The sequence below is a fragment of the Prosopis cineraria genome, unplaced genomic scaffold (assembly GCF_029017545.1).
Source record: "Prosopis cineraria cultivar Desert tree isolate PC_DT_omini unplaced genomic scaffold, ASM2901754v1 PC189, whole genome shotgun sequence".
Taxonomy (NCBI): domain Eukaryota; kingdom Viridiplantae; phylum Streptophyta; class Magnoliopsida; order Fabales; family Fabaceae; genus Prosopis; species Prosopis cineraria.
The window spans coordinates 34,573-47,221 of NW_026555516.1; positions in this window are offsets into that span (position 1 = coordinate 34,573).

The window sequence follows — 12,649 nt, forward strand, 5'->3', positions numbered from 1 at the left end:
TGGTCAATACTGTATTATAGTCTTTTACATAAATAAAGAAACAACATTTGTTTGTTAGTATTTATTTGTAATTTAGAAAACTTAGTCAATATTAATTTTTTTTATAGCATGCTTATTTATAAATTTTGAGTCTTTTTTTTTGGTAATTTGTTGGAGTCAACTAACAGTTAAATTTTTTTTTGTAATAATATTTTTAACGTATTGTTTTTAAATGTTAAAAGGAAAAACTACCTTACAAATATGTTTAAAATATCAAGTATTTCTAAGTGAATAATTAAGAAATAAAAAATGTAATTTAATCTAAACTCAAATTCGAGCTATCTCAATATCCTCGGAATATTTTGGATTTGATTGCCTCGAATGAAAGGAAGCTCTTTATCATAGTTACTCCTCATTCATATTATAAACTCTACCTTATTTAAAAGACATCAAATTTTAATACTTCATGTTAACTCAGGTGATATTGTTATAGTATACAGTGGGTAGAGATCAAAAGATTCCAACCCTTTGGATGTATTAAATCAAATAAATTAAAGAATAAAGAATACTAATTCAAGTCCAAATTATAAGGCATATTCTAAAAAAGCTGTGTGGTCTTTATTATAAGTTACTTGATAAGATATTAACTATAAATTTGTTAATATTGCTTTTATTTAAAATTATTAACTATGAAACAGAATACAATGTACAATTAAAAATTTTACCATTTAAACTGGTAAATTCAAAAATTTATTTTGGATTCAAAATAAAATTAATGGCTTAACCACTTCATTGAAAAGGTTGTTAGAGAGTTCTCTTATTGGAAGTAGTATATTGTATTTCATCCAATTATATTATTAGTGAATATTTTGTAACAATAATTAAAAGTTAATTTTACCCATAAATTATAGGTTTAGAAGTGTCTAATATTTTAAACTCATTTTTTATGTAATATTTTCCTTTAACTTTTGACAACAGTGCAATATCACTTATATCATTAATAAAAGTTAACTTTAATTGTTTATTGATTAAAAAATTATAGAAAAAATCCAAAAAAAATATAGAAGAGGGTAAGAAATTATAGAAAATGACCCAAAAATTACAGACAAAGATCCCAAAATACTACATTTTTTTGGTCATTTTCTATAATTTTGAGGTATCAAAATTAATATTTATTAATAATAAGGCAAGATAGCATCATTTTAAAATGTTAAAAAAACATTATACAAAAAATAAGTTTAAGGTCCAGACATTCCTAAACCTATAGTTTAGTTCTTTAGGGGCAAATTTACTATGTAACACTTGTAACACATTTACTACAAGAATAATTAGTGTGGTTTGGAAAACCTAATGTGAAAATTTGGGTTAGTCAAAGGTCACTCCATGATTATGGTCCTGCCATGTTTAAATTATTTCAATAAAGCAATTGCTTTGTGTGTCCCTCTTCCACATTTGGGAAGACACACACCAATATTAGCCCACCTCCTGCTTCCTTCGTTTTGAATAATTTGTATGATTTTGTTTTCCCTTGTCAAAGAATGTTTTGCCAAATGGAATCTCAATTTTGTGACTATTTCTGATTTATTTTAAAAATATGTCATATAAAATATTTTAAAACCTTCATTATTCATAATTTATAAATAATAAAACTCGCCTCAAACCTTATATAATCCACATGAGAATATGCATAGTATTAATTTATTTTGAGCTAAACACCTTTCTGTAGATGGACTACATGGAGTTTGGGATGACTCTTAAATACTCTTTATAAGTTATGAATAATATGAGATAATATAGATTTTTTTTTTCAATTTTCTCAAATATTACTCATATTTATTATAAAAACCTCATTGCCTCACTTTTTACTGCTTGCTTTACATAGCTGATTCAAAACCTTCATTTGTGCTATATTTTTCTAAGTTTTGACCATTTCATTTTTTTGGATTTTTTTTTTGAAAAAAATCTAAGACATGTTATTATCCTCTTTTGAGTGCCATTCTATCCAACATACTTGTCATTCTCAAATCTAGTTAATAGTTTAATTGAAATAGTCATTTACAAATATGAAATAGTCACTCACTTACAAATACTTGTACTTGAATTAATGGTTAAAAAAAGTTGCAAAAAGTTAGTTGTCATTCACTACTTAGTTCTAGTCATTAGCTTAGTTGGAATAGTTATTAGAAAAATATGAAATACAAAGAATGATAAGTAAAGACCTCACAAAAAAAAAATAATATCAAATTAAAATATTTTCACAACTAAAGTTCCCAAATTTAATAATTATTCTCCCATGTTTTAGTAATAGAAATCTTTAAAAATATTAGTTTGGCATTTATCTTATTATGAGGTCCTTAATTGTCATTCTCCCTATGAAATAGTCATTGATTTCCAGACCCTTGCACTTGAATGGTTAAAAGAAGTTGCAGAAAATTAATTGTCATTTGCTACTTAGTTTTAGTCAATAGCCTAATTGAAATAGTTACTTACAAATATGAAATAATTACTCAGTTCTAGACTGTTACACTTGAATGGTTTAAAAAGTTGCAAAAAGTTAGTTGTCATTGGCTACTCAATTTTAGTTAATGTAATATCATCCTCCTTTAATCTTGATTAACTCCAAATCTCAATTAATTAAAAGATTAGATTAAGGTAAAAACAAATTTACTAAGTTTGTAAATATATAGTTAAGTTGGGATCCTAAATTTTCAAAACTAAAATCATTTTCAAAGACTTTTAAAATAGATAAATCAAAGTTTACAACTTTGTGGAAGCATGGGATCATTTCAAAATTCAAATATTAGTGCATTCACAAAAGAATCAGAAAACAAAGTAATTCTATAAAAATTAGAGCGTGCGCTACGACTTGTTAAACATGCACCACGACATGTTCTCCTTTATGCCATGGGTCGTGGCTCGTGGCATGAGTCACAGCCCATGGCATAAAGACAAACATGCCGCGGTGCACGTTCCATGACAGTAAATTTTTACTGTCAATTTAACAACTTTTAGTGCGTCCCATTTCTTTTTCCGACATCTGATTGATACAAACTAAGTGTCTACGAAAAACTCTTTTTGAATTCTAACTAATTTTTTTGGTTTCATGATTAAATTGCACAATCAAAATTTAGACACTCTTTTCAAAATTTACACTTTTTCAACCTTTTTTGCAAAACTAAGTGTCCAAATCATTTACCAAAAGCTAATAGCTATTGACACCACTTAAACCACATACAATACACCAAAACTAACTTGTGCAATACACCATATCATATCAAATACTTATAATTCATAACTTCAATACTCAATCCCTTAATTTAAAAATATAGAAGGAGGAGTTCAAGCACCTTTTTCATCAAATAATTCATAAATATCACACAATATACCTAACTCTTACTTGCATTAGTATTTTGACCCTATTATAGATATCGCATATAAACCCAATCCCTAAGGCCCAAAATACACTTACAAATCACAAAATACATAATGCAAGTGAGAACCAAAATGGACTATTCATAGTTGACAATTTCAATTGCCACGTACATATAAAGACTCAAAAATAAAGAGGCCTAGTAAATAGGATTGCAATCTTAAGCCTCTAATTGCTTTCTTCTCTCAAGTCCTCTTGAGTTATTCCCTATAATATTGAAGATAATGGGGTGAGTACAACCACTTAGTAACCAAGGTCCAACTAACTTATACTAATGCATGTCAATTAATTTAAATACAAGTGACAAGTACAATTAATTTTCCAAATCATGTAAAACGTTCAAGAGCTTAAATTCACATTTCCAGGCATAATAGCACATACTCATGAAATAATGCTTGTTAACAACCTTCATATAGGAGAGAGTTTGTCACACAATCAATTGATATATACTCGAAAGGGATTAAAACTCAATTCATAATTTTCATCATTAGGGTCATAATACAGACAATTATGTGTCCTTTTTCACTATATGCATAATAACAACTCTATTATATTTTTCTTATTTCTCTGACATGAAACAGTGGGCTATAGTACATTGGGATAGTCTATAATTCAAAACTTGCTTAGTTTAAACACTTGTGAGGGGATTACTTGTTCAAGGTTTACCCAACTCACTTGTGAAACACGATTTCTCTCATTTTTTGGCACTACAGGGTGTCATACTCCCTAAATTAACTTTATCGTTGAACCAATGGATAGTTAGCTAAGTTTAAATCCATCGTTAAATTAATGGGATAGTCCCTCATTGAACAAGTGTGACAATATACATATAACAATTCAGGCAAGCATTCAACTCGTATGAGAGCCGTACCATGTAAATTTAATTCTCTATTCTTCTTTCTAAGTAAACTCCCATCTCTCATGATCATGTAATGCACAGATATGCAATAACTCACATTTAACACACATCATGGAACTCCACAACACATATGTTATTAAACTCCTCAAATACATAGTCATTATACCCTATCACGATTCATATTATTGAACTGCAAATAAAACAAGTCATTGAACTCTATATTTTCATAATATTTGTACCTCACCCATTCATAATAATTGAACTCCAGTATTTTACACATCATTGAACTCCTCATAAACATATATACTCATGGAACTTCATTAACAAGAAATCATTGTACTCTACCAACCATAAGATCATTAAAATCTTAATAAATCACAATACAAAAATCCATTAATATTGTTTTCAAAGAATTCACATAGCAAGTCATTGGACTTACAAAAATCAACCTAATGGATTCTCAAGAAATTCATCCCACACTCGCATTTCATTTTATTTTTCACATTTCATTGATCAATTATTGATCATTAAACTAATTAACATACAAAAGTATAAGATAGCATACCCCAATTACCTCAAACCTTGAGAGGTTAAAGGTTTCACCCTTTTAATACTCACTTTCAAAGCTTCCAATGCTTGAATGGTGTCAAAGATAGTCACTCTACAAGCATTTACAATGCAAATCATCAATATCCACATTTGAGTTAATTTTCATTAATAATTCAACACTTCTTAATACTCAAGATTTATTATTCGCTCATATAAAAGTATCCTTAAGGTTTTTTAGCTTTATTTAACCCTCATTAACATTATTGACCTCTTTAATGGTCCTTAATGGAACCAGATTGTCCTAACTAACACATTTATGAGAAATTTTTAGATATTCAATGCCTTTCAACTACCAATCATTATAACTCTATAAATATCAAGTTTTATTAGCTCCATCTAGTCCTATTAACTCTATCTAAGTCAATGGGTTTAGACTTATAGCCTATATGGACTAAAAATTATCATTATCAACCAAACCCTAACTTCTACCACTAAGAAAATGAAAGAAGAGAGAAGGATTTAGGTGTAAGAAGCTTACCTTTAATATTTATAAATTCTAAAATACTCCCAATACTCAAACTTTTTAAGCCCTAGCTCTTCAGATGCTCTTTCGAATTTCTCCCTTTCTTCTTATTTTCATGAGCTACAGAACAGACTTATTTCTATAGAAAATTGTCCATGCACTGCAACGGACGCACAATGCACCATGGCACATGGCACAGAGAGGCTTCCCTCGATATGTTAGCATGCATGCGCCATGACGTGTAACACAGAACCTTACTTTTAGATTTCTTTCTCTTCTCATTCCTGGGTGACCTGATTCTCCTTCAAACTCATGTTTAAGGCTAAAATTGAAACCAAACATGCCCGTTAGGTCTTTCTGGCCACACACCTCACTAATACACTCAATTAATCTAATTAGGCTTAATTAATTTAGTTTAAAATCAAGGATGTTACAATTAATCACCTAATCGAAGTAATTACTTACAAATCTAAAATAATTATCGACCTTCAAACCCTTACACTTGAATGGTTAAAAAAAGTTGCATAAGTTAATTGTCATTCACTACTCAATTTTAGTCAATGGCCAAATGAAGCATTCAAATTGGAGGCAATTTTGTAATTTCTTAAAATTTTTTAATACCAAGCAAGACCTTAGAGCTCATAAAATAATTATCACATTTCACAATTTTTTTTATCATTTGCATATTTGGGGATAATTTTTTGTCATTCTCCCTATTAAATTTTATTCCAAAATAGATTTTTTAAGTCAATACATTTTTCTTAAAGGAATTTTCACCTTTAATATCTCCTATATGTCTTAAAAATCACTTAGAAACCTTTCTCCCATTTTTCCTAAATTTCTCATAATTTCCCTTTCTTGGTAATTACACTTAAAGACCCAAATGTTCAAAAATATACTTTTAACCCCAATTGAACTTTACATTTTTCAAGTTAATGTGCCCTTTGCCTTATTTTCTAACTATGGATACTTTCTTGTAATATTATAATATTTATTTATACTTAAATACCCTTGAACTTTTAATAATTATAATTTGGTCTTGAATAGGCCATTGTTGTTGTTTTTCTTTTCTTTCTTTTGTTTGCGTAGTTAGCAATTTGGCTATCTAAGAAAAAGTTAATAATACTTTCTCTGTAATAATTAGCTACTAAATTTAAAAGGTTTTTTTATTCTAAACTCATCTTAAACCATTATCTTCCTAAAAAACTATTGTACTTTGTGGTTTAAGTAATTTTTTACTAGGTCTACTACAATCATAATATTTAATTATGATTTCAAAATCTAACTTTGATCTTATCAAGCCCTTTTTGAATCTATTATAACCTTTGAGATTTAATTGTGATTCTTCTTTTAGAGATTCAAAATCTAAGGATAAATTCATCAAATAATTTTTTCTCAGCTCAATCTTGTAAATGTACTAATTATTCTGTAAAACAAATCTTAATTAGATTCTAATGCTATGCTCCTAGGCTTAACTTATTCCTTCTAGTTTAGCATGGACTCTTCCAGGTTTTACCTAGCTCACTTCCCGTGCATTTCCCTCTAATTTCTAATAATATTTATACTTTTTTCCTAGAGAAACTTTAAAATTATGATTCCCTCCCTAAGAACTATTCTACTTTTTCAAGGCACTTCTAGGACTCTTGTTAAACTAGGCATAATAGCCTACTTAATCTAACCTTATTCCTGAGCTTCTAAGCCCAAAATTTGGAATGTAACAATAAGCATTCATTAAACCCCTTTTAAAAACCTATATTAAAGAGTAGACATCAAGTCTAGAAAATTTACCTAAATGTTTTTAGGGTCAAAAACACTACTCAATCCTCAAATATGTGAAACCCTAACAGAGTAAACTCAAAACAATCAAAACAATGTTTAACAATTCATTTTTTACATCTTTCATGTATTTATATTAGATGATAGACTCATGTCGCACCCGGAAAAATGCGACGCGGACAGCGCGTTAGTGGAGGTCCCGACCTTCGCGGCGGGAACCGGATCGAACGAGGAGTCGCCACCAAGATTTTGAGGTAAATCTCGGGAAATCGATTAAATAGAGGATAAGGGTGATCTACGTAATCAGAGAACAGGTTCGGGAGTCGGTTGAGTGTAGGGAAGGTGTTAGGCACCTCACAACACCCATTCGTCAGAACAGTTACCTGAAGTTTCTTGTGCTCTATTAATATGGTTTTATAATTATTTTAATTATCCCTTTTATATTCATGTGTTTGATAAAAATGATGAGAAATATTTATTTATTTATGAGGGAAGACGGACTTGAGTCAGAATCTAACTCTGAGGCCTACGTACCCTGTGATGGGGATCAAAGTCCACGTAGTTTGGGCTTAAAAATTTGTTGGTGAAAATATTTTTGAAGAGAAATTAATTAGAAATAATTCACCATTTTACAAATAAAACAATTTCTAAAATTTTGATATGTGTGTTTTAAATTGCAAAAGGTAATTTAATTTTAATTATTTTCTTCATTTTTGAATTTTTAATAAAGAAAGGAAAGGGTTTAAAATTATTTTTCTTTATGTTTTATGATTGAGCATTTTAATCACAGTACCTGCAGAACCTTATTGATTCATGCGGTAATGCAATTGCTCTAAATATCTGCGGAGATTCTGAAATCTCACACGATAAAAGAGTTTGGCAATTTAATTTATTTATTTATATTCTTATGTACATTTTAAGTGTTAATAATAATTTTTTAGCATGTAGATACATGTTTTTAAAGAATTTTAATCATTATACCTGCAAAAGCCTTATTGACTTATACGGTAATATGATTATCTTAAATATTTGCGAAGATTCCAAAATCTCACAAGATAAAGGAATTAAATTTAAATACGTCTTTAATTTAATTAATATAATATATAATTTATGTATATATTTTAAAAACTTAATCGTTATATCTGTAGAGTCTTATTGACTTATATGATAATACAATTATCTTAGAGGTTTATGGAGATTCAAAAATCTCACATGACTAAAAGATATAATTGGTGAATATGATTACAATTTAAATTTATTAATTTGATTAATTAATTTTTTAAATTGTGTTATATGATTATTTGTAAAAATCATTTATTTATTATAAAAATTGAGAATCACTATATCTGCGAGGACTTATTATCCCACACAATGATGTGATTAATTTAAGTCTCTACGAAGATTCTTAAAATCTCTTACGCAACTTAAATATTTTATTGATTATAAAAGAGAATTTTAATGATGATCATTTTAATATATACAAATTGGATCTTCCTACCTATAAAATCTTATTGATTTACACGGTATGATCATTTTAAGTGCCTATAGAGATTTTAAATTTCTCTTGTGATATTGATTATTTAAAAATATCCCTCTTTTACTATCTATCATCTAAAAATTATTGTATTTCACTTTATAAATGAATTTTAAGAATGATAATTTAAAGTTTTATATATCAAATTGCACATGTAGAGAAATATGGATATAAAAATTTAGCTCAAGAATGCCTCTATATAGGAAGAAAAAAATTTACTAATTAAGCTATAAGCTGTAGCGAACTAATAGAGAAAAACTAAAAGCCAGTATATTTGATCGTGTAAATGGGCTCCAAAATCATAACAATTCTAGGAATTAAACTAAACAAGAAAAGGAATATCTGAGCAAAATATCAAGTACCATGCAAATGTAAATAAAAAAAAATCAACAAACTGTATTTCAGCAGTAAAATTGAAGTAAAGAATCTCAAAACAGTACTTGATATTAACGCACATCAACACATTTCCAAACTTCCCACGTTCACATAAGATCTTAAGGTGATACATGAAGAGGCATTCAGTCTTGAATTTTCAGTAAACAAAAGGAAAGGAGAGCAATACAAGTTGGCTTACCAGGCATTATTAAGAATTATGTTCAAGCATTGCACTGGGAGAAAAACTACACCTTTAAGCTTTCCTACAGTAAACGCTCCAGAGAATATCAGTTCCATGACTATACTGTTATCCCTGAATCTTGCTCCAAACTCTTCTCAGTTCTCTCTCTTGTTCGTTCTTGCGTCTGTTCCTTTTTCAGCTACTCCTCCTCTCTCCTTCTCCGTCTCTACTTCTCGTGTTTCTTCCTCTGTTCAGGCTTCCCTCTCTCGGTTTTTCCTCTTCTCTTCATCTCAGGCTCTTTTTCGGTGCGCTGTTTTTCTCTCCCTCTCGAATCCGTTCAAGCTTCCCTCCTCGGTGCTCTCTCCATCGGTGTTTCTTCTTTTCTCGTCTGTCTCGGTGCTCTTTTTTTGGCTGTGTTTCTTCTCTCTCTATGCTCTAGTTTTTTTCTCTTCTTCCTCTCGTTTTCGTGCTCTGTTTTTTTTCTACCGTTTTTTCTCCTCCTCCCAACAAAAATCTGGTCTCTCTCTTCTTTGTTTTTTCTTCTCTTCCTTTTCTCTCCTTCTCTTCCAGCTTTCCTCTCTTCTTAGCTCTCTGTTTCACGTCCTTCGGTCATCTCTCCGCTGTCACTGTCTTTCTTTTTTTTTCTTCCCTTCTTGCTCTGTTTTTCAGGCCCTTCCATCATCTCCCATTCTCTGCTGTTTTTTGTGTTTTTATACTCTCTTTTATGCACTTGTCTACTGCCATCCCATGCGTGTATCTTTGGCTCTGTTTTTCTTTGCTTCTTCGTACGTGCATGCGTCTCTCTTTCTTCTTTCTGTGTATTTTTCTCTGCGCGTATCAGTTGGCGTGTTAGGTTCAGTTTCTGTGTTTCGTGTGTGCTTCTTTTTTACATGACTCTTCCTTCTCTTTAGTTCTACATCTCTCTTTCTTCATCTCTGTCTCTCTGCGTTTTCGGCTGGCATATGCTCTTCTCCTTCTTCTGTTCTGTTAGTTTTTTTGTCTGGTCTTTTCTTCTGTGCTCTTTGGCCGAAAAGTCTGCTCTCTTTGTGTTGTCCGTAGCTCTGATTTTGTGTATTATCTTTGCGTGCATGCTTGTTCTTCTTCTACGTACGGCAGTCTGTGTATGTGCACATCATAGTTGCTGCTCCTTCTTTTGCTGTGCTTTTCTGCTTGCGTGTGGGTGTTGTTTTTGCATTTTGTGTCTCTGTTTCTGCTGTTTTCTCCTTTTCCTGCTGCATGGCCGAGAGAGAGAGAGTGTGTGTGTACGTGTATTTCATGTGTTATGTATCTGTTCCTTCTTCTTTTTCTTTTTTTTTTTCATTCTTTAATGCCCTTTTTTTTTATTAATTAGATTGAGGGGGAGAAAGAAAATTCTAATTTTAAAATATATATTTTTAAATAAAAAACAAAAGATTTAAGGAGAGAAATTTAAAAATAGTTGAGTCTCAAAAATTGATTCCCAATATCTTTGAATGGTTGGAATAATTTGAGAGAGATTTTTTAAAAAATTTAAGCAAGATTTTTTTTGAAAATATAATCCTAAAAAGGATTAAATTTCATTTTTTTCATTTTTTATATTTTTTAATTATTTATTATTGAATTTAAAAAAAATGTTCGGATAAAATACGGTGTTCACAACTCATATATCCTGCGTTTATAATATAATATTCTACTTGTGGAACCACCCAATCCATTAATATATGGACATCCTATCACTTCAAATTTTCATCCTATTCCTTCCCATTTCTACCCAATCAAACCTAAGCCTGAACTCTTAGAGTCAAAGCCAACCCTTCAAAGCCCAATAAAGAAAAATTTTGGGTGCTACAAAAAGCCCTTTTAAAGTAATAATTTTGAGGAAATTAAAAAGCTCTCTTGCCACCAAATCACGAGAATGAGTGTATGAGAGTATATGGGTCTGTTAATATAATTTATAATTTTCTTTCTTTTTTTAAATATTAAATAATCCCGTCTTTATTTAATTTTTTATTAGGACCATTAGTTTTATCCCTATAAATTCATCCAAGTGTGCTATGTTACCATTGCCCATCAATGACTATGTGATAATTATGCCATAAATATTTACAAAGGGATCTTTCTCCTCCAATTCATCATATGTGTAGCATTGATCAATTTTGACAAACTCAAACACTTTGAAAAAAAAAGGATAAAGTAGTAAATTTAGCCATGAACTATTTTTTCAGGAGCATTTGATAGTCTAAACTTCAGTAGCCCACCGTTAACTTCAGCTAATGAACATAATGTAGGGCTTACAATGACACGTGGCACGACACAGGTATGATACATTAGCATGATAAAGGTGCAAATTTAGCCGTCAATTATTTTTCGAGGAGCGCTAGATAACCTCTAATATAAAAAAATGGATCATCCAACACCTTCCCCTCAATTTTGACCTAATATTGTTTATTTTCATACTTATGAAGCCCACAAAACATTAATCTCTCCAATCTTCTTGCATTTGTTCTCAATGTAAGCTCCAGAAGAAAATGTTCAATGAGTTCTTGTCTAAAAACATTCACAAGGACGATGCAAATAAAGTAGAAACTTGATTTTATTATGCATGTAAAAAGCTTACTTCTAGCTTAATTTAGTCATGAATTATTTCTTTTATTTTGTTAGCATCGTTTTCGTGAACATCTTTAAATAAAAACTCTTTAAACCTCTTCTTTTCAAGTTGAGATTGAGGACGAAGGCAAGAAGATGGAGATATTAATGCTTTATGGGCCTTATAAGTATGAAAATAAATGGTGTTTGGTCAAAATTGAGGGAAAGGTATTGGATGATCCATTTTTTATAGTAGAGGCTACCCAATGCTCCTTAAAAAATAGTTTGTGACTAAATTTACACTTTTACCATGCTGACGTGTCATGATATATGTCATTGTGAGCCCCACATAACGTTCGTTAGTTGAAGTTAACGGCGGGCTACTAGATGCTCCATTTTTTAAAGTTTGTAATTTATTTTGCACCATCTGATAGTTTAGACTACCAGATGCTTCTAAAAAAATAATTTGAGCCAAATTTGCACCTTTACCTAAAAAAAAATTCAAAATCATCTTTCTAACTTTTTGGACCACTAATATAATATAACACAGTATAAACATATGACATATATATATATATATATATATATAGGAAGCTTGAGATGGAAGATTAATTTATTTAGTAGGCTAAAATACATAAAAATTTCTTGAATTTTGAGACAGTTGTATATAATATCCTTCACCTTTAAAAGTTTAAAATTAACTCTCCTAACCTTTAATTTTATTTTTTAAAACCCCTTATTGTTAATTATGTTATTTTTTCATGAGGGTTAAAATATCATTCAACTAAAAAATATTGTTAAACAAGATATTATATTGTATAACTATTTAAAATAAATTTTTTATATTTTTTGAATAGTTGAGGCATTGATAATAATAA